The following is a 22,415-nucleotide window of genomic DNA, read 5'->3' as shown; positions in this document are numbered from 1 at the left end:
CCCTTTCCTATTCAGAAAAAAATTATTCTGGAAGGATGTCACAGGCAAGTGGGAGGTGAAGGCAGGATTGTCTCATTCTGCCTCACATTCTTTGTAAAATAAAGTTCAACAAACAGGCAGTAGACGCTATAAGCAAAGGCTCAAATTCTGCTGCTAGGTGGCCTGTGTTCAAAGCCCAGCTCTCCCACTTCAATCTTTGGGACCTGAGACCAGTTCATGAACCACTTTGCGCCTCATTTCCTTATCTGTGAGATGGAACTAGGAACTCTACCTTTTTTACTGGGTTGTTGAAATGACTTAAAACATGCAAGACACTTGGAATGTGCTGGGCTCACAGTGATGCTGTGTTAAGAATTAGGCACTGCAAGGCCAGGCACAGTGGCTCACGCCTGTAATCCCAGCACTCTGGGAGGCCTATGTAGGTGGATCACAAGGTCGAGAGATCGAGACCATCCTGGCCAACATGGTGAAACCTTGTCTCTACTAAAAATACAAAAATTAGCTGGGCGTAGTGGTGCGTGCCTGCAGTCCCAACTACTCGGGAGGCTGAGGCAGGAGAATCGCTTGAACCTGGGAGGCAGAGGTTGCAGTGAGCTGAGATCGCGTCACTGCACTCCAGCCTAGCTACAGAGCGAGACTCTGTTAAAAAAAAAAAAAAAAAAAAAAAAGAATTAGGCACTGCAGTTGTCAACAATGTGGCCAGAAGACTGAGCACTCAGCTTCTTGTCCTCAGCAGAAACCTCACAAAGTTGTGTCAGCATGGGGGACTGTCCATTCTTGGGGAGCTTCCCTTTAAAACAGCAAAACTGCAGCACATATTGAACACTGTGATATGCCAAGCACTGTGCCAGGTGGTTTACATAGTCGCATATGTATGTACATGCCCCAAATTACCTAGTTAGCAAGTTTCTCCTTTGTCTGTAGCAGGCAAAGCATACAGCCTATAGCATGTTGGGTTCTCTGGAAGCAGATGCTGAGACAAATTTGGATGGAAGCTACTTATTAAGGATGAACACCAGTAAAAAGAGGGAAGAGGAAAGAAAGATTGAGCAGAGGAAGAAAGCAACCTGCAGTGCAGCCCTGACAAAGCCTCAGCCAGCATGGTGGGCAGCTCTGGGGCAAATGTTGCCCATCAGAGTTGTGCCAATTTGAACAGAAATGTCCATTCCTCTACACCCCTGCCTGGCTCAGTCACCAGATGTGGGCTTCCCCAGGAAAGGTGTGACTCTCTGCAACTGGGGCAGACCCCGAAGGAGCTGGCAGCTGGAGGCTGTCTGCCAACTGCACTCTCATAGCTCGGGTGCAAGTGCTTCCTTGAAGAGAGACTAGGTGACTCATCTCTGCCTCACCCCAGTCCACTTATTCATGCATATTCATGAAGCATCTCCTGCAGGTTCCAGTGGGCTTCTCTTCCTGATTGAAAACTTAGAAGAGAAGGTGAGCACAAATTTCAGCCCCCACAGCTGCAATGAGTCTAGGGACCAAAACTGATACTCATTTTCTCTTTCTCCATTACCCAGTCTAGACTCCCCTCACCATCAGATATCACCTCTGGCAGTCTTGGTGGCTTTCATCCAGGTTCTCATCTGCAAAAAGTCTGAGCCCTTGTCACCATGCTACTATGGACTGAATATTTGTGTCCCTCCAAAATTCATGTCTTGAAACCATAATCCCCAATGTGATGGTGTTTGGAGGTAGGGTCTTTGGGAGGCAATTAGGTTTGGATTAAGTTATGTATGGGGCCCCCATGATGTGATTAGTGCCCTTAGATGAAGAGGAGGAGACTAGGCCTTCTCTCTCTCTCCCATGTGAGGGTGTAGCAAGGCAACTGTCTGCAAACCAGGAACAGCGCCCTCGCCAGACATTGAATCTGCCTGCACCTTGATGTGCACTTCCCAGCCTCCAGAATTGTGAGAAATAGATGTTTGTTGTTTTAGCCACCCAGTCTATGGTGTTTCGTTACAGCAGCTCATATGCTATATGACATATGCCCTTTGCAAAATAAGGTTGCTGTGCCTGTTCATTTAACATCACAAGTGGGCCAGGAAGTATCAAAATGAGCCTAAGTAGGTCATTGGGTTCCATACTATACTTTCTGACCCACTCTGTAACAACAGCCCTACTTCCTCCTGATGATCAGCTCAATTACCTCTGCCAAGATGGTGACTCCTCTCCTTGTCTTCTGCACCCTGGAGGCAAGGAACAAAAGTGTCCAGGTGGCAGCTGTGGCTTATAATTTAATGATACTCTTGCTATGTTCCAAGGTGAAAGTGTACCATCTTTGAGAATGGGAGTTTCTAACCTTGCAGAGCCCAGAGTTACGTGATAAGAAGTACAACTCCACCATCCCCCACAACCCGCCAATCACCCCAGAGTGTTATTGGGAGTGATGGCAAGGGGGGCCACTCCAACTTCCACTCCTGGTCCCTGGACCTATGCGGTCTTTCTATTAAGACATAACAGCATATAAAATCTTTGATTCAATTATATACCAGAGGGTGGCACCCCATCCTTCCAGAGTATTGCTTCCAAGAAGCACTGTAGGGAGCTAGCCACTTCTGGGTGGTGCATATTTGATATGATCAGTAGATCCTGTGGCCAGGGCTCATTTCTAACCTCAGTTACTATAAGCTGAAGGCCATGGCTTGATGCAATGTTATATGGGATTCTATGCCAACATAGCAAGCATTCCATAACCCCATCCCTTGCATAGTGGTGCTGGCTAAGTTCCCATGAGCAGAAAAGCAAGCATATACCCAGAGTATGTGTCTATGCCGGTAATGAGGAACCACTGGCCCCTCAGGATGAAAGGAGCTCATTAGAATCAACATCTTACCAAGTGACTGATTGGTTTTCTTGAGCAATGGTGTCATACTGGAAGCCCATCACCAGTCCTCACGGTTGGCATGTTGGATATCCAGCAGTGGTAGTAGCTAGATCAGCCTTTGTAAATGCAGTTCTTGCTGTTGGACCCGTGTGTAATGTCTGCCAATGTGGCTACTTTGTTCACGTGTTCTTTGCTCCAGCACTGGGGTGGGTGAAGTCAACTGGTGAGGTCATTTTTGTCTGCCAGGTTATTTAATGTCTACTCCGTGGTAGATACTATCTAATGATGTGTATTAACATGTGATATAAAGATTTTCATACTCTGTGTTCACTATCATATGTCTATCCACATGCTCTACCCTAGACAGAGAATAATAGTGAATCCCTACTTTAAGTAAAATGGTGAAGAATTGCCTTTCTGAGGAAGTGAAATTTAATTTGAGAACTGAAGTATAGAAGGAACAGGCCAGGGAAAGAGAGAAGAGCATTCCAGATAGAGCAGACAGCAGACACAAAGGTCCTGTGAGATTATATATATATATAAATATAAATATATATATATTTCATATATATATAATATATATATATTTCATATATATATTTCATATATATATTTCATATATATATTTCATATATATATCATATATATTTCATATATATATCATATATATATTTCATATATATATCATATATATATTTCATATATATATCATATATATTTCATATATATATATCATATATATATTTCATATATATTTCATATATATATTTCATATATGTATTTCATATATGTATTTCATATATGTATTTCATATATATATTCATATATATTTCATATATATATTCATATATATATATATATATAAAGTATGGCCAGTTTAACAATTCATTATATTAAGCATTCTGGCAAATAATTTTGTTTCTTCTTGTAGGAAACTGGTATCAACCTTGTGTCAAATGAGGGGATAGATAAGGTATTCATCATCTTCCACCTGCACAGACTGTTGTTGTGTCATTTATCATTGCTGAAGGACAGCTTCCCTTCCAACCTGTGGCAAGTCTAGCGAAGAAAACAGTTTCACTTGGAATGGCAGGTTATCCAAGTCAGGACAATATTTAAAATCCTCAGCAGTGGTTTTGCAAGAGTGTATACATACAAGATTGAGTCAATTCCCTCTCTTCACCCCTTAAGGCGGTGTGGTAGAGCACAGCAGGAGAGGGTGTGTGCCACAAGGTGAGGCTAACATGGAAAGCCATTGAGCAAGGAGGTGAAATAATGAGATTCAGTTTTTGAAAGCTCATTCTGACTATAGTGGATAGGGTTGGAGGAAAGCCAGGATGATGCTAGAAGACCATCAAAAGGCAGTTTCCATAATCTCTGAGAGATAATACTGGCCTGGATTAAGGAGGTAGCAAATAATTTAGAAATGAATGGTTCAAAATCTGATGTGGAGGTCCAATGGACTTGTTATACTGAAGGTAAATTGTAATAAGATGCATATTTTTCTAAGTTCAAAATAAAATGCCACTTGATATAAAGTCCATCTCCTCACATAATGACTGAAGGGATCAATTAGATTTTTATGCTGTCGTAAAAACCGTGCTCTTCACTTAGTTGGCAGGAGGGAAGATTTACTAAGTAATGTATGTAAAACTAAGTCCATCTGGTTTCTCTCAGTTTTGCCTATGTTACAACTGGTGAAGAAGTAAATAGTCAAGACTGAGGAAGGCAATGAGGTTTCTCAGACACAGATTCTGGGAAGAAATGACAGAATAACAATGCCAAATGAACACTGAGTTAGAAGATCAGAAAACTAATGGAAAGGCTAGAATTTCAAGACCATCATGTGAGGCTGCAGAGTCCTTTTCACCTGCATAGAACTTGAGGACATCTTTGATACAGCCAATAAAATAATACACCCATGAACATGAACTTGCACAAAGAGTTAACCATCTCTATTGTTTTTATTCACTAAATGGAGTCCAAATACATTTCCATTTTTAAAATACAGTTCTCAAAGGATGACAGTCCAGTTATCTGGAAAATTTTATCTCATGATCATCTTATTTAGCAACGGTGTAGAATAAATGAGATATCGTCACCTTTTAAGTCCCAAAATTAATTGGCCCATGGCACCACTGATAGCACCTTAAGAAGAAACAAAAACACAAAAACATGTGGAAGGAATTTGTTCCTGCCCTTAAGGAACACACTGTTCTTAGCTGGCCTGCTGAGGCTGGCAGGAACATGGCTAATGATTTCTGAAATCTCCTTTCTCCAAATCTGCAAAGCCTTAAAGCTAAAAATCTCTGTCCTGTGAAAACCCAGGTGTGAACACAGCCTGGTTCCCTGAAGCACTGTGGCATTTCTTTTTCTTTCTTTTTTTTTTTTCTTTTTCTTTTTTCTTTTTTTTTTTTTGAACATTAGAGCTGAGCCAAGAGTAACTTCCATTCCCGTTAAAAACTCACTCTGCAAGTGGAGGAAGACATGCTCATTTGATAGCTGGGGAGTGACCCTTATGGGGTCCCTGGGGACCCAGTATCAGTGGCGCTCACTGTTTCCTCTTCCCTGGATGCAACAATATATTAAGGGAGAAAACAAAAAAGAGGAGGTTGGCTCTTTTCATGATTTTCCTTTTTAATTTTTGTTGAAAATGGAACAGTGTTCTCTTGATCCTTCAAACAAATGGAGGGGAAGTGGAAGCCCAAAAGTTTCTCTTACGTTCCCCAGAGAGGGTGGCTGTGTTTGTAGTGTGATGTGGGAAAGTCCTTGTGTATCTACTGCATTGTCATGGTGTACCAATGTGATTTGCAGTAGGAAGTATGGGATGAATAGAATTTTTATGTAAGAGAGAAAGTGATGGAGCCGCATTCTTTGAATCAAAGATCTCCATTTGCCCTTCATCTCTAAGACATGCTTCCCCTGATGCCACCCCTTATCTTTATTAGCTGATGAGAAAAAACATAAGAGCTCTCTCTGAGCCTGACCCAAACAATGAGTCCAAGCAGAAGTCCTTGCTACTCAGAATGCACTTGGGCAACGAAAGTGAGAGAGTGAGGGTACTTGGCAGGACACACCAGAGATCACACAGGCAACGTGAAGGGGAGGCGGAGGGCTATTAAAACTTCTGGCATCATACCTGAAGAATCATTTTAAACGGACGTTTGAAATACACCATGTGACTCTTTTCACAGAATGGATCTTAATAAACAAATGGTCCTTGTAAGGAAAATGGATAGATGTATTAAGAGACATCAAAAAGATTACAAGGATAGTGCTTTCAGCTTAGAAATTCATCATTAAGCATGCTGGCAAATGGTTTTGTTTCTTCTTCTAGAATGTAGCAATAATGAAATTGGTTTCTCCTTATGTCAAAGCTTTTGGAAATAAAGCTTTGGATGAGGCAAGATCTATTCATCATTCTGGACTTGCAGAAACAATTGCTGTGTCATTTATCATTGCTGAAGGACAGCTTCCCTTCCAAACTGCGGCAAGTCTAGCGAAGAAAACAGCTTCACTTGGAGTGGCAAGTTATTCAAGTCAGAATAATATTTCAAATCTTCAGCAGTGGTTTTACAAGACTGTGTACATACAGCATGGAGTCAATTGCCTCTTCTCCCTCCTTAAAAACCAATTGAAAATAAAAGAAATATGAAATCCCAAGTAACGGCAAAGTCCTTACAGAAAAAAAAAAAAAAGCAAAAATCAAAGCAAAGTTATGCAGAGCCTCAGAAACAGATAATTACAATGTCAGCCTCCCCAGGGACATTCAATAAACATTTGTCAGGTATATTGATGCATCTCTCTGAAGCACACTGTTAACAGGGTCTAATCCCCTTAGAAGTCACTCTAAGCCCCTCTCTGAAGACACAGGTGATTTTGTGGATTTCAAATGGCTCTATTTCCAAAAGCTCCATATGCCTCCATGCTATTAATCTCCTTACCTTCCTGCAGGGATACTTTACTTTTGATCTCAGGTTTATCTACTCAAATGCTTTGCCTTATTCAGACTGTTAGCTCTCAGAGCGAAGGGCCTGGCTACTACTACACCGTCTTCAGCAAGGTTTTAAATATACTTGCAATTGGATACAGCCACTATCTCTTCTTCTCCTTAGAATTCCATCAGACCAAGGTTGATACATGAATTTATCAGGAGAAGCCTTCAAGAGGACTTCTACAAAATGCTGCTGTTTTAAAAGATGCATTTTCCACTATGGTTAATTAAAACTCTATAAGGAAGAGAGGAGCTTCCAGAATGATAAGGTAATGATGCCAGTGAAACTTCTCCCCCAGGGAGACATCTATTAAACAGGTAAAAGACAATCATTCAAAAATCTCTGGTGATTGGCCAAAGGGCTTACAACAATTTAAGGAATATTTATTCAACAAATCTACAAAAACTCAGTAGTAACAGTGAGAGGCCATGGCAATCAAGCTAGGATCTTCACCCTTCCCCCTCCCCAGCTCCAGGTGGCTTGTCCAGTGGGCTTGGCAGCCAGGTGGCAACCCCACCTCCCCAGCCTATACAGACGGAAGATCTCTCCTGGGTGGGCATCCAGGCCACAGTTTCCCCCACCCTCAGCTGCTGCTCAGTGGGGAGCAGCTGAGTGGAGAAGCTGGTGAGGAGTGCAGCCCCCCTTTCCCCGCAATTCTGTGTTGTGGTGGAGCCGTTCTAGTGGGTTCGGCAGCCAACTGGCATTCCCATCTCCCCGTTTCCTGGTGTAGGAAAGCTATTCTAGGCCAACTGAGCAGCCAGTGAACACCAACAGGTTCCATTTCCCCTGGCTGTGCGCTGTGGCAGACCTACACTGAGGGAGGTAGCAGAGCATGGTGGTGATGGTTGTACAACATTGTGAATATAATTAATCTATTCTTAGGTTTTACAATATCATCTTTATTGTTGTAGAAATACAGGCCAGGTGCGGTGGCTCTGGCCTGTAATCCTAGCACTTTGGGAGGCCAAGGCGGGCAGATTGCCTGAGCTCAGGAGTTCGGGACCAGCCTGGGCAACACAGTGAAACCCTGTCTCTACTAAAAATACAAAAAAAAAAAAAAAAATTAGCCAGGCGTGAGTGTGTTCTCCTGTAGTCCCAGCTACTCGGGAGGCTGAGGCAGGAGAATTGCTTGAACCTGGGAAGTTGCAATGAGCCAAGATCGCGCCGCTGCACTCCAGCCTGGGTGACAGAGCGAGATGCTGTCTCCAAAAAAAAAAGAGAAAGAAATATATACATAACATAAAATTTATCATTTTAAGTGTATAATTCAGTGGCAGTAAGTATATTCTCAGTGTTGTGCAATCATCCCCACTATTACCAGAAAATTTCCATTATCCCAAACAGAAACTCTGCACCCATTAAACAATGATTCCCACTATCTCTTTTCCCCAGCCCGTGGTAATCTCTATTCTACTTTCTGACTCTGAATTTGACTACTCAGGTACCCTATATAAGTGGAATTACACAATATTTGTCCTTTATCTTAGGCTTATTTTACTAGCATAATGTTTTCAAAGTTGATGCATGTTATAGCACATGTCAGAATTTCCTTCATTTTTAAGGCTGAATAATATTTCATTATATATATTTATACTACATTTTGTTTACCCATCTATCCATCAATGAATGCTTGGGTTGTTTCTACATTTTGTCTGTTGTGAATAATGCTCCTATGAACATTGGGGTACAAATATTTATTTGAGTCTCAGTTTTCAGTTCTTTCCATTTTGATTTTGAGTATATACTGTCTTGATTCATTTTCTGCTGCTATGAAAGAATACCACAGACTGAGTAATTTATAAACAGTAGAAGTTTGCTTGGCTCATGGTTCTGGAGACTGGGAAGTCCAAGATTGAGGGACTAGCATCTGGTGAGGGCTTTGTTGCTGCATCATACCATGGCAGAAGGCATCACATGAGTGAGAGAGAGAAAGGGGCCAAACTCATCCTTTTATCAGGAACCCACTCCCAAGATAATGGCATTAATCCATTTATGAGGGCAGAGTCTTCAGGACCTGACCACCTCCTAAAGGTTGCACCTCTGAACAATGTGGCAGTGGGGATTAAGTTTCCAACACATGAACTTTGAGGGACACATTCAAACCATAGCTTATAGCTAGAAGTGAGATTGCTGGGTCATATGGTAATATTCTATGTTTAATTATTTGTGGTACTGCCAAACTGTTTTGCACAGAAATTGCACCATTTTAAATTCCTGCCAGCAATGCACGAGGGTTCCATTATCCCCACATCCTCATTCAACACTTGTTATTTTCCATGTTTTAATAATAGCCATCCCAATGGGTGTGAAGTGTATCTCACTGTGGTCATAATTTTTTCATTAAAGCACTTGAATTCCTTTATATATTCAGCTGTTAATGCTGGGATCCATATTTACTTTCATAATCTCCCTTCTTTTCTCATGAATATAAAAATAGAAAATGAAAGATGAACTGTACCTGCTCCCCGTAAATAGAAACTGGATGCCCAGTGAATTATATGGGGTTTATTCCTATAGCTGTGCTGTTGTTCTGTACCTCTTATCCTTCAGACAACAAGGACCCTATCTGGGTTTTGAATAGAAGCTTTGTCTTAGTCCATTTTGTGCTGCTATAAAGGAATATCTGAGGCTAGGTAATTTATAAAGAAAAGAGGTTTATTTGGCTCATGGTTCTGCCGGTTGTTCAAGAAGCATGGTGCCAGCATCTGCTTCTAGTGAAGGTCACAAGCTGCTTCCACTCATGGTGGAAGGTGAAGGGGAGCCAGCATGTGCAGACACCCCATGGCAAGAGAGAAGGCAAGAGAGAAAGGAGGTGCAGACTCTTTTCAATAACCAGCTCTCTCAGGAACTAACAGAGGGAGAATTCACACCCCTCTGCCCAGGGTGGGTGGGCACTAGTCTATTCATGAGGGAGCCCCACCTCTGCCATGGCCCAAACACCTACCATTAGGCCCTACCTCCAACAGTGGGAATCAATTTCAACATGAGAATTCAAGGGGATGAACATCCAAAGTATATCAAGTCTTTACTCCAGTTAAGGCATTTTCTTCTGTTTTACCATTCCATTTTCTGTTTCCACCCTGGATCCTATTTTCTCTTTATCCTGCATTGCAAGTTGACCTAATAGCTAACTGTGCCCTTGGTTGACCTCTATAAAACTTGCATCACAAATATTGTGGGTTAATCTTTCCTAGGACTTGTCTGTGTATAGCAGACAAGCACTGCATCTTCCCTTTGGGTGGGTGGAGGTGGTGATGTGCATGCACAGGGAAGTAGCGGAACATGTATCCAGCCAGGATTCAAGTTACTGGGTCTACCCCTTTGTCGAAGTCTGCACATTTTAAACTGTAAAAACTTCAGAAATCAAGCAAGCAAAAACCCCAAAAAAACCTTTATGGGGTTTTTGTTTGTTTAGAGAGAAAGAACCAATGTGGCTAAGTATTCACATGAGGCATTTAGCGATAAAAGCCTATACTTAGCCACTGAAGATAAGCTATAGTCATCATATGCAAAGCCTTGATACTTTGTCTCAAAGTTAAAAATTTGTCTGTAGTATTTGCCAACCAAGACTTTCTCCTTTGAAATCAAAACAAGAGGACCCACAGCTTCATTTACTCATTCAATGAATGTTCATTGAGCACCTGCTACATGACAGGCACTGTGTTGGCGAGGCTCTGGAGACCCCAGAATAAGCATTACAGACGCATTCACTGTCCTAAATGAACTTAACAGTTTTGTGAGGCCATTATCATTCCATCAATCTGACTACCCTAATAAACAACAATACATAAGCTATGTAGAAAGCTCCCAAATTATAAGCAGAATGATTAAATTCCTTTCGAGGCAATGATCTAGAATTCTACTTATATAAATGAACTAGGTATAATATTAACAACTATTACAATTATTACTTAAATGTGTACAATAGGTTGAGGTTGTCAATCTAGACACCTCTCCCCTACCCCAAATTTTAAATGTCTTCCCTGGCAGTAGAAATTCCTTTTCCGATGCTTTCCAAGGTAACAGTGGAGAAGGACTTGAGTGCTAAGTATTGTAAGAACCATGAAACATGGTTCCTGACCACAAGCAGTTTATTTCTATTCATCTAAGCAATAAAGTATAACATTTCTCTTAGCATAAGGTACATAGTTTAAGAAGGAATTTTAAAAGTCAAGTCTTACATTTATATTCAACTTTAAAATGTCCAAATCCCTCACACCTTTAGCTTTGATCCTTAGGGAGCTCATAAAAACCCATTGGCTTGCACGGTCATTTGTCTGAAGACACAGAATGATTTATTTGAGACCTCGTCCCCTGGCCCTTCACCCCCCGGCAAGCTTATGGAGAGTCAACACTAGAACACATGTTTCTCAATAGCAGCCCTAGATCTTTCCATCCTACCATGTTCAAACTTGCATTCCAGAAAGAATCACATTTCCCCTTAAATTTCTCCTGGCCACCATGGGCCCAGGAAGCAGCAGAGTTGAAGGGTTCTAGTGAAAGAACCTGGCTTTCACGTCAAGACAGACTGTTTGTGAATCCTGGCTCTGCCACTTGTTAGCTGTGGAACCAGGTTTACATACCCTTTACTTACTCTTTTTGAGCTAGTTCCCTCCCCTACAATAATTCAGGGTGGTGGTGACGAGCACAGGCTGTGGACTAGGGAATACCTGGGCTCTAGTCCTGGTTCTGTCTTACACTAGCTGTGAAGCCCTGGGGAAATTATTCCTTCCATCTAAGCTTCAGTTTCTTCATCTGAAAAATTGGGAGTCATATAGTACGAACCTCATAGAATTGTGAGATGTAAATGGGATAATGCTTGTAGATACCTAAAGAAAAATAAGCACCCAATACATGTTAGCTCTTATTACACCTACTCCAGTGACTACACAGGTATGTGCCTAGAGTAAGGCCTGACACACAGCTGACCTACAAACCATCACATCAGTTTCCCTCCTCTGTGTCCCTAGGCTGACCAAACACAAATGTGAGATCATTAATATTACTTCGGATGTGATGGCATAATGTTAGGGAGAATTCTTTTACATCTGCCTTCTCATTTTACTCTATTCCCCAGGATTCCCGATACAGCAGATCACTCTTCCTAGTGACAGACACACACGCCTCTCCCCACCACGTAACCCAATCAGCTGCAGGGAGACAGATTCTTGGCCTGGGCAGACTAGCATTTGCATTCTTTTCCTGTGAACTCCATCAGAGGGCATCTGGAGGGAAAGTACCTCTCCAGCTGTGACAGACAGTCAAGAAGAATGACAGAACCAGGTGCACTTACTGATATTCCCAACACCAGCCCCAAATAAGAGCACATTCATGCCGACTTATGAGAAAGTCTTGGATTTATGTTACTTCCAGCACATTTAGCAGGGATAACTTCTAACTTTTAAAGGAAGAACAAATCTAATAAGCAGGGCTCAAAGGCTTTTAAGGTTTTTATTACACAAGGCAAACACTTGGATTTTACTCCAGGCCTGTAGTGTGGCATAGAGAGTGGTGTTTTTAAAACTGCAGGTCATGACCTATTAGTAGGTTGTGAAATTAAGTGGGTTGAGACCAGCATTTTTACAAAATGAAATAGACTAGAATAGAAACTATCAGAAAATATTATGCATAATAAGGCTAAGTGCTTTTGGTGATGCTTTTCAAAAAGATACACACAGATGGGTGGACGGTTGGATGGATTGTATTGTCAATGTGTTTCGTACTGTTAGCCATGGTCAAAATAGACTAGAAGTCACTGAAACACTAGATGTACATAAAAACATATGTGCATTTTATCAAAACAAAGAAAACCACTCTGGATTAAAGAAGTACATGAAGATAGTGGAAAACTCACATCAATTCAGCCAATGCCCTCTATTCATAATGGTATAATTTTACTTCATCACAAAAAAAATTGTGTGTCTATGCGTGAGAGAAAAATGAAAAGATAGAGGGAGTCCACCCAAGAGTGTATTTCTATCCTCAGTGACCTCAGGGCAATTTCTCCCCTGGCAATAGGAGCTGTGTCATTGAGGGAGAAAAACCAACTGATTGAATTTAGCTCTTCTGAGTCCCAACTGGTGGGGAGAGTTGATTTCCAGCTTCTGAAGGGTGAAGACCAAGTCTTTCACTTCTTTTTGGCTCTCACACTATGTTTTATCACATTAGGTGTTTGAGAACTTTTTATTGACCTAAGAGTCTATGCAGGACACAGTAATGGACTTGTTGAAATAGTCCTGTTTTAATGTTTTTAATAACTCACCCATAAAGTTTTCAGCTATTTTCTCTGAGTTTACATAAAGTGCTCCTTATCTGATGAGTACAGTAGGGTCTCCAGGCAGCTTACAGTAAGTAGAGGTTCCAGTACCTGAGTGAGAACTAGGAGTAGGTAGATGATGAATAAAGGATCAGGCAACTCCTGTAGATACTGAGTGAGAAGCCTGCACAGCAACAATTCCAATTATAGGGATTTGTTCTGTGTTTTTATATGTATGTGTACAAAAAGGTGATGGTACACGTAGGTACCTTGAAGCATGCTTTGAAATACTAAAATAATCTAAATGTCCATCTGTAGGGGATTGTCTAAATAAATTGTTGTACCTACCACCATGCAGTGGAATACTATATAGCTGTGAAAAAGAATAAGGAAGCCCTTTATGTACTGATATGGGACAGTTTCTAATAGGGTTAAAAATAAAATGGCTATAGTTTAAAAAAGTAATAACTGTGATTCTTTCTCTTCTGTTCCACAGGTCCAGAGGCAAAAGGAATCACCCCAAAACTTAGTTGCTTAAGGAATCACCCCAAAACTTAGTTGCTGAAAACAACAATATGCATTAAAATCTCATGGGTCAGGAATTGGACAGTGGCTTATCTGGGTTGATCCAGCATGTGGTCTCTCATGAGGTTATGGTCGAGATGTCAGCTGGGTCTGTTTCCCCAACCCCAGGCAGAAACTGGTGGGAAGTGCCCTTAGTTAAGCTGAGAGTGCTTATCATGCCTGAGGGATAGATAGGTAGTGAGAACATCAGTGAAGCTGCAACTAAGCCATATTAGAAAAAGAGCATGTCTTCAGTTCTAACAGCCTGTAGAGGAGGAAATTCTATTACCCAGATCAATCTCCACTCTGGCCATGGCTTCAGCCTGCTTTCTTTCATTATGTCTACCTTGGGCGTGGAGAATATGTGCTCATCATTATTTCCCCATTATCCTTTGTGGACTTAGACAGTGATGAACTCCTCTCTCTTTTCTCTAATAAGGTGAAATTATCTCATTCCTATTATATCTCTTTCCCTCACCATTCTTTTCATTATTTTTTCTATTTGCACGGGTAAAAATGGAAATATAGCCTGGAAATCTGAGTTGTACTCCCTTCAAATAATTTTTTTATATTGTATTATTGGGGTCGGGGTGTGTGTCCTGTCCTCCTCACAAACACCTTTTTCACAGTTCTCTGCATCTTTTTCAGCACAACTTAATCATCAGGGGAGTAAACTAATCTGATTGTGAGGAGGTGGGTTGAGGATTCTTGCCTCTCTATAGCCATTAGACCACATCTCCTTCAACCTTGAAGCTACCCCAAAATAAATACAAAATCTAACTCAATCTGCTTTAATTAAGCCCCCAGTCCCTTCTCCCAACAACATTGTCATCCCTGAGACCGTCCAAATAGATGCTTAGGAGTGGCTGCTGGTCTTGGTATACTGCATGATAAGCCATACCTTTGACTTCCCAGCTTCTACTCATTAAGGGGAACAGCTCCTGATGATAAGATTCTAGAGCTCTTCATTTTTACTTTGCTTCAGGTTAAGAGAATAGAAGATGTTTCTTTTTGGGGGAATGGTTGTTCTTATTGAGTCTGCCCAGTGCTTTTAACACAGGTGTCATACCACAGAGAGTCACTTATATAAAAGAGAAAGCTCTCATCTCCCAGCCCCAATTAATGGTAAAATGGTCTTTCTTTAGTCCTGGCTTTTCTACTGTCTTCTTGGGCTGTTATTGAATTCCTGGAACATGGATCTGGCCTCCCTCATTTTGACTCTTAGATATACTCTCTTAAATGTTTCACCTTCAGCTTTCTTTATGTCTAAGTACCCCAGAAAGTGACCTTACCTAGTAAATGCCAGAGCCTGGGATCCACTCTATGGCTGCTTGCTTGGCCATTGTCAGATTTTATGACTTCATTAAAGGCAGTTGAAAGGAAAGGAAAACTGGGTCATGAGCAAGTTTCACATTTCCAGATTAGCTGTCTCGAAAACTAAAAGGGCATCCTGATGACAGATTCCAGAACAATCTCCTCATGGGAATCACCACTTATCTTAGCAGCTGTGGTTTCTCAAAAGTGACCAAAGTCCAAATCTTTCTGGGGTTGATGACACCTGTGTATGACATTTAGGACTTCTTTTGTTCCCTGCCTCAGTCTCAAATACAGTGCCTAAAGGTCAGAAGGCTTTACAAAATAATCTTCCAGTTCAACTGTAATTCTAATTTGCTGGGCAGGAGAGAGCTCCAGGATGGCATGAGAAAACTCACTAACAGGAAAATTTATCAAAGAATCTTGCTTTTCCTATTACCATGTTACTCCCTTAATCTCATTCTTCCAACCCCTATTATCACCTCTTAGGATTTTGTCTTTGAATCAATGATTTTAAGAATTACTTTTACTCTTCCAATATCTATGTGCCCACTAATTTTCCAGGTGGAAGATGTGTTTTGTGGAGCTTATCCATAGTGAGAATAAGGAGATGACTGTAGTTTTCCTGACCCAGTCAATTCAGAACTGTGTCACCTGTTTGAAGATATCTGAAAAGGAGAGCCCAGCCTAAGCCTACTACCACTCATCTATGTGCTCACATGGGAACAAATGACAAAGTCAGGAGAAATTTACATATGTCTCTATTCTAGATAGGAAATTTAAGAACTAGGCGCCACAATAATATTTTTATCCTTCTTGTTGAAGATTCTGTCTTTAAAAGAAGGCAGTTGTGAGATGTGAGTGGTAGCTACATGGCTGGCATACCATGGCTTGGGATAAGTTCCTGGCAAAGATTGAGAGCTACTTACGAAGGCTTGAAGGAATTCATTTAAAAAGAAAAAGAAATGGAAATCCTGAAATGATGAGGAAGAAAAAAAGTCTAAGAAAAACTACAAAAATATGAAAGGAAGATGAAACAGAATATTGAGTGCTAGATGGTCAGCATCTATATGGGAGAGGTTATTAATGTTATTGAGGGGGCAATTAACAATTTTCAAGAAGAAATAGTGGCAAAGCTTCAGGAATAATATTTGTGATTCCCAATGGCTATACAATAAGCCCCAAATGTGATTGATTGCTAAAGTAATTTAGCAGGTTAATATGAGGCAAATGCTTTTGTTGATACTCCTTTCTAAAAGATTTGGGGCTACAAGGTAATAGAATTTTAGTAGTATTGTTAAAACTGGCACAGATATTACCAATATTCCTGGGACTTCCACTACTTGGATACCTGTGGGAAGTCTCATCCTGCTGAAGGCAGAATATCTCATAAATTTCTAATATTGTTTACTAATAACATCTTTTTTCAGAAGCAGATGGATCAATAAAGGAAATACAGCCAACTCTTAACTCTGAGTTAAAAGGTAGAACCCATTAGTAAAGTGGAAATGAGGTGAACCTTGGGAGACAGTAGCTACAGTGGACATCAGTTGTTCTTCAGCATTCCATCATGTATTCACCCTACTACAGGTAATTGCACCCCAATTTCCTCTGGGAGCATTACCACCTCCCCATTGCCTGTAGCCTTATTGGACATGTAAATCAGAGTTCCCTAGCCTCCCCTAGCCAAGGGATAGGCATCTGACCTAGGCTGGGCCAATCAGACTCACTGCTTCTCTTGAGATTTTTAATCCAAAGTATATGAAGAGTCTTCAAATTGTTCATGGAAGTGCATATTATGAAAAAACTGAGTGAATTTCAATTTTGTGTACCAAAATAATCTTGTACTAACTTGTTATAACGTATCTGAATAGGGTCTAGTTTGAGGCATGTGAAGAAGGATAAGACTTCAGTTTGAAAAGAGGCCATATCAGAGCAACATGAAATCTGCTAAAAATGAAGAAAGAACAAATATCAAATTTATGATGGAGCTTGGGTGGAAGAATGGTGAAATCATTGATGCTTTACAAAAAGTTTATGGACACAATGATGCTTTCTAAAATATTTGAGGCCACAAAATACACAAAAAGTTTATGGTCTCAAATAAATCAGCAGTTTACAAATGGATAACTCATTTTAAGAAGGGATGGGACAGTGTTGAAGATGAAGCCAGCAGTGGCAGACCATCCACATCAATTTGCAAAAAAAAAAAAATCATCTTGCTCTTGCCATAATTGATGAGGGCCAACAATTAAGTGCCCTAATTGAAGAGGGCTGATAATTAACAGCTGAAATAATGGCCAACACCACAAACATCTCAATTGGTTCAGCTTATACATGTGACTGAAGAATTAAAATTGAACAAACTTTCCATTCAATGAGTGCCAAAACTGTTGTGCTCAGATCAGCTGAAACAAGAGCAGAGCTTTCAATGGATATTTTAAACAAGTGAGATCAAGATCCTGAAGCATTTCTTTGAAGAACTGTAACAGAAAATGAAACATGGCTTTACCAGTACAATCCTGAAGACAAAGCCCAATCAGAACAATGGCTACCAAGAGTGGCCCAGTCAAGAGCAAAGGCCATGGCAACAGTGTTTTGGGATGCTCAACTCACTTAGCTGTTGACTTTCTGGAGAGCCAAATAACAACAGCGTCTGTTTATTATGAGAGTGTTCGAGAAAGCCAAAGCTTTAGCAGAAACACACACACACAAACACACGCCTGGGAAAGCTTCACTGGAGAGTCCTTCTTTACCACAACAATGCTCCTGCTCATTCATCTCAACAAACATGGGCAATTTTGTAAAAGTTTTGATGGAAAATCTTTAAGCATCCACTTTACAGTCCTGATTTGGCTCTTTCTGACTTCTCTTTGATTCCTAATCTTAAAAAAAAAATTTTAAAGGGCACCCATTTTTATTCTGTTAAATATATAAATTAGGCTTCATTGACATGGTTACATTTCCAGGGCCCTCAGTTCTTTAGGGATGGACTAAATGGCTGGTATCATGGCTTACAAAAGTGTCTTGACCTTGATGGAGCTTATGTTGAGACATAAAGTTTATATTTTGTAATTTTTATCTTTTAATTTTGTTTTTCCATGAACTTTTGAAATCCTCTTTTATTAGCACCAGGACAGATTAATTCTTGCTGAATAAACTCCTGGAGCCACCCTGGGTCTGACTGTTGTATAGCCTGATTCTGACCATGAACTTTAAGCTTCTTGATAATCCCTCCAACAAATTCCACTTTGTTTACCGTAGCCATAGTCTGTTTCTGCTGCTACTAACCTAAGAACCTTATTGAATGATATCCATACACTCTCCATTGGGTCCAGAAGAAAACAGAAAGCAGAATGAGGCATCTGAGATTTCAAATATTTAAGAGACAGATAGGTATTTTAATACAGCTAGAGCCTTTATATAAAAGGAGAAGTGGCCTAAGAGTCTACAAAAAAAACTGAAGATATTATATTTAAAAAATGATCTTGGGGTAAAGGAAAACAGACAGGAAAGTAAGGAAGCAAATGAGTAGCTAAGGCCACTTCAGTGGAATCAGATTGTAAAAGATCACACACACACAAGATCAAAGAATAGTACCTGACTAGGAGAAAAAAGAAAGATTGGTGGAGAGGAGTCAAAATTATAGCCAGAAGGCTGAAGCCAAGAAAAAAAATTAATCAAAGCTTATGAAAAATCTAGAGGCATCAAAATGGCTTTTGTTGGATACAACCAGAGTGAAAATGGCCAGAACTGTGTAATGAGGCTCAAGTTCTAAAGCTAATGGAAGATGGTGAGTAGAACTTCTTTACAGCTTCTATTTTGCTTCTATCTTCTCTATGAAAATGAGAAGGCTTCAAAACCTGAAGGTGTAGAACAAACGTGGTTGCACTGAAGTCCAAGACACGGGCCAAGATAGTAAGAGAACAAGGAGCCTTTGTGAAAGACTTTGATTCTTCAGACTTGGATACATTCTAGCTCAAGACGTAAGAACTAATAAAAATAATTGTAGAATCGCTGCCATTAATTTTTGGAAAATCAAAAAGAATAGAAAAAGTGCCTGAAAATTGGAGATGGACAAATGACTATTCCTGAAAGCCAGTAAGGTAATACAATTTTTAAAAATTATATATAATAGAGACAGGGTCTTACTATGTTGCCCAGGCTGGTCTTGAACTCCTGGGCAGAAGTGATCCTCCTGCCTCAGCCTCCCAAAGTGCTGGAATTACAGACATGAGCCACCACGCCTGGCCAGTAGTACAATATTGAAGTTTGGAATCTACAAATAGTCAATTTAATATGAAGCCCGGTTATTTGGGAATTACAAGAGTTAGATTACCATATCTGTAGGCTGCATATTATCGTAACTTAAACAGATAAAGCCCCTCACACTATCCATCTAAATAACATAGAAAACTGGACTAAGAGTGCAAGTACATGAATTTCTTTTCTTTTTTTTTTTTTTTTTTTTTTTTTTGAGACGTAGTCTTGCTTTGTCGCCGAGGCTGGAGTGCAGTGGCGCGATCTCGGCTGGGCTGACTGCAGGCTCCACCTCCCAGGTTCACGCCATTCTCCTGCCTCAGCCTCCCGAGTAGCTAGGACTACAGGCACCCGCCACTACGCCTGGCAAATATTTTGTATTTTTTAGTAGAGACGGGGTTTCACTGTGTTAGCCCGGATGGTCTCGATATCCTGACCTCGTGATCTGCCCGCCTCGGCTTCCCAGAGTGCTGGGATTACAGGCGTGAGCCACCGCGCCCGGCCCATGAATTTCTAACTGATTGAAAACTGCTACACGAGAAGGGCTGAATTGTGAATCAGTAGTCTTCCGGAGGGAAAAATATTGGGCTATGAGGCGGGATTCTCTTTTTGTTTATACCATACAATATTTTATCAACAACATGCACAAAAACACAGAAGCCACTTTGTGGCTGACTCAGAGCTAGAAGAAACAGTAAATACTCTAGATGTAAGACTGAATCTAAAAATTACTGCTGTGGGTCATTTATGTGTGGAAATTTGTTTATGGATAATTTAGAAAGATATTTATTAAAATTCTAGAAAGATATACACCGAAGTATTCACAATGATTAAACTATGGGTGGGTGGCATAATAAAATTTTAATGTTATTTTTTGTTTATCTGCACTTCATAATATTTTTGTAAAGAGCAAATATTCCTTTCATTAAAAAACAATAAAAAAGATTTATTTCATAAAGAAAAACATTACGTTGGCTGATGCAATATAAAAACAAACCAGATGAAAGCAGGATAACTATAAAGTCCTGCTTCAAGGTGGGAAAAAAAAGTACTCACGTAAGCATAAGATGGAGGCAAGAAGGGTCTGAAAACAGTTTATTTGAAAAATATTTGGAAATCTTGGACAAAAAGTGAATACATACCAAAAGGATAAACTAATGCAATCACAGGCAGTATTAATAGAATATCAAATTCCGGAAGAAGGAAAATGATGAACCCAATGAATTGTCAGATTCCATGTGGAGCACTATGCCAGTTCTGAGCCTCCATGGCCTAGAGAAAGGTCAGAGGAAGGGCTTCTGGATAGTCACAGGTTTGAAGTCACTGTTCATTAAGACTTCTCTGGCCTAGGACAATTAACCTAGATCACAGGTTCTTAGAAGCCTTTTAAAAAAAAAATTATTTAAGACTTTAATTAACAGGTCCTTGCAGTTTGTTGACTTTTTTGAAAAAATCAAGTCATAAACTTTTATTACAAATTAAAAATGAAGTTCTTAAAAATCTCAAATTGACCAGATATGAAACAATTTAAAAACCTTTAAAAGTATATTGAAAAAAGGGGGAGGGGGCCTAAAAAATGTTTGTTATTACCAAAAAGAGACGTCTTTAGGTAAAAATAATTTTTTAAAAACTGGAGGCGAGCGGATTGCTTGAACTCAGGAGTTCGAGACCAGCCTGGGCAACACTGCGAGACTCCCCCGTCCCGGTATAAAAATTAACCTGTATAACCAGTATATAAAAATTAACCTGGCATGGGCCGGGCACGGTGGCTCATACCTGTAATCCCAGCACTTTGGGAGGCCGAGGCGGGCAGATCACAATGTCAGGAGATCAAGACCATCCTGGCTAACACGGTGAAACCCCGTCTCTACTAAAAATACAAAAAATTAGCCGGGTGTGGTGGGTGGGCGCCTGTAGTCCCAGCTACAGGGGAGGCTAAGGCAGAAGAATGGCGTGAACCCGGGAGACGCAGCTTGCAGTGGGCGGAGATCTCGCCACTGCACTCCAGCCTGGGCGAAAAAGCGAGACTCCGTCTCAATAAAAGCAAAACAAAACAAAACGAAAACAAAAAATTAACCTGGCATGATGTGCGCGTCTGTTGGCCCAGTTACTCGAGAGGCTGAGGCGGGAGGATCTCTTGAGCCCAGGAGGAGGTTGCAGGGAGCGAGACTGCACCACTGCACTCCAGCCTGGGTGACATCATGAGTCCCTATCTCAAAAGCAAAACAAAATACCATGCTGCATAGACAACGCAGATAGTTCTAGTTGTCTGGTCAACGGACAAAAAACAAGCACGTAAGATCTTCAGCTCCAATCTTTTGTTCATTTCTTGTTGCTGGAATTTCGCATTCCTTTCTTCTTGTTGGATGATAACCAGGATGGTGGTAGAGATGGTAAGCCCGCATTTACTCAGCCTTGGGAGCCGGATTCTCAGCTGATGGATTGCTTTTGTCTCTTTACCATCTTGTGGTTTAGTGTTTTCTGGGTGTCTGTGTCGGTAGTTGACGTTGAGGCGGCTGCTCACCTTGGGTCTTAGCCCCTTGATTTTCTTTATCGTCTTGGTCGGTGTCCACTGCTGGCTGTCTCTGGCGAGGAGAATCGGGGTGTGAGTCCCGGCTGCACATCCTGCCTCTCTGGTCTACCCGGTCCTCCTGCGCCTGACTGCGGGCACCCCTATCCCTACTCCTGCAGGAGGGCTGGAGTGGTGGTCCGCGCCCGCGGGTCTCCGCAGGTGGTAAGTGGCGCCCTGCGCCTGCAGCGGGCGCGTGGTTGGGTCTGGCCCTTGGGCGCGCTCCCATCCCTTGTTTTTCACCCACGCCCACTATTCTGTTGATCCTGCTGCTAAGTGCGCGAGGCGCCTGCAGCGCGGATGGCGTCTCGAAGGGTTGCGGTCGCTGCATGTACTGCCTCGGACTGGACCGCCACCAGGGCCCGTGGCATTTGCCGCCTCCGCACCCTTTGCTCCTTCAACACCAAACTCCACAGCTCTCCATGACCACGCTGCGAAGGTGCTTCCTGAGCTGCTGCTGCTTTATGGAAGTCTGCTGTACAAAATACATCCTTGGTGTCATTCCCGCTGATGAAACCCCATCCTTCGTGTCCTCGCGAGCAGGCGCAGCCGATGTGAGGCCCCCTGGCCACCGATCCCTGCGCGCTGCCCCTGGTGCTGGGCTTGGTGTCGCGGTGGCGGCTCGGCCTG

The 22,415-nt window shown here is 41.3% G+C and overlaps 1 long non-coding RNA gene across 2 annotated transcripts in view; it reads right to left on the bottom strand.

Annotated features, from left to right (window-relative positions):
• LOC129059283 (uncharacterized) overlaps nucleotides 1–22,415 on the bottom strand; it is a 93,613-nt gene that overhangs the window by 56,495 nt on the left and 14,703 nt on the right. The window contains exon 3 of one of the 2 annotated variants that reach the window (XR_008525076.2): nucleotides 5,193–6,449. The exons of the other annotated variant lie outside the window; for it this stretch is intronic. This is a non-coding gene — a long non-coding RNA (uncharacterized LOC129059283). Of the gene's footprint in view, nucleotides 1–5,192; nucleotides 6,450–22,415 lie in introns of those variants that run through there. 2 annotated transcript variants of the gene reach the window in all.

This window comes from Pongo abelii, chromosome 4 (genome assembly GCF_028885655.2).
Source record: "Pongo abelii isolate AG06213 chromosome 4, NHGRI_mPonAbe1-v2.0_pri, whole genome shotgun sequence".
In the NCBI taxonomy this organism is placed as follows: domain Eukaryota; kingdom Metazoa; phylum Chordata; class Mammalia; order Primates; family Hominidae; genus Pongo; species Pongo abelii.
This window is presented reverse-complemented; position numbering and strand designations above follow the sequence as displayed.